Source organism: Sinocyclocheilus grahami, unplaced genomic scaffold, assembly GCF_001515645.1.
Source record: "Sinocyclocheilus grahami isolate Dianchi unplaced genomic scaffold, SAMN03320097.WGS_v1.1 scaffold340.1, whole genome shotgun sequence".
In the NCBI taxonomy this organism is placed as follows: Eukaryota; Metazoa; Chordata; class Actinopteri; order Cypriniformes; family Cyprinidae; genus Sinocyclocheilus; species Sinocyclocheilus grahami.
In genome coordinates, this window is record NW_015505519.1 from 870,336 (window position 1) to 871,330 (window position 995).

Sequence of the window (995 nt, forward strand, 5' to 3'; positions counted from 1 at the left end):
TTGTTGTTTTATTGAAATCAGACTTTCTGCTTTTTAGTTTCCTGAAATCAATGGCAAAGTCTTCCATTAAACTTTACCACCGAAGCTAGATGAAGACATATGCTGATGAAGACACTCTCTTAATTGATGCCAGGCAGTTATGTGAGCAGTGATGCATTGTAAAGCACAGCTGATACAACCACATGATGGCAGCATGTTGTATCTCGGCTTGACTATAGAAAGTGTGCGCGTGATGCAGATACATCCTCAGTCTTTTCCTTAATCAATAGATTTGATTCTAAATTAAATCAATATAATTTATATATCTGTTTCAATTGTATGATAATTGTAAATGCTTCAGTTAAATTGAAGTTAACCAAAATAAATATACAAATTCACCTAAACTGGCTTGGATACATCATGTTTCTAAATAATTTTGTGTTTACATTGACCAGGAGCTCTATTCTTTTCAGATGTTTTTAGCAGAGCTAATACTCTCCTTCACCTTAAGTCACCCTCACCCAGATTAACCTCTCTGCTACTTGAGTAAATTATTTTCTTTCTACTCTATGTATATTCCCATCCATAGCACCAGTCAACTGTGTCCAAGAATCATTAACTCAGTTCATATACTTTAAGATGTATCATGCTATTCCACCATGATATAATGTTTACCATGTTTTAGCAAACAAGGTAGAAATCAGTGAAACACATCCCTGTCCTGTTTACATATCATCTTCTCAGTTTACACTTATCACTTGCTTCTTTTAAAAAGTCACGACTGCATAAAATGGATCCCACTTCCATAAATGAAGCTGTTTTCAATCAATTAAAAATCTATTAGCAAAGATAAGGTGCATTGCTAGCCTACATTTTGCATAATTCATTTGGCAAGTTTGCCAAAACTCTTGTGGTTTCACCTCCTTGTGCACAAGAAAAGTAACTTCTAAGTTTAACACACATGGGCTTTGGCCAGGATCAGAAATAGCCGTTTTGAAGCCTTAGCTGGGTGTCTG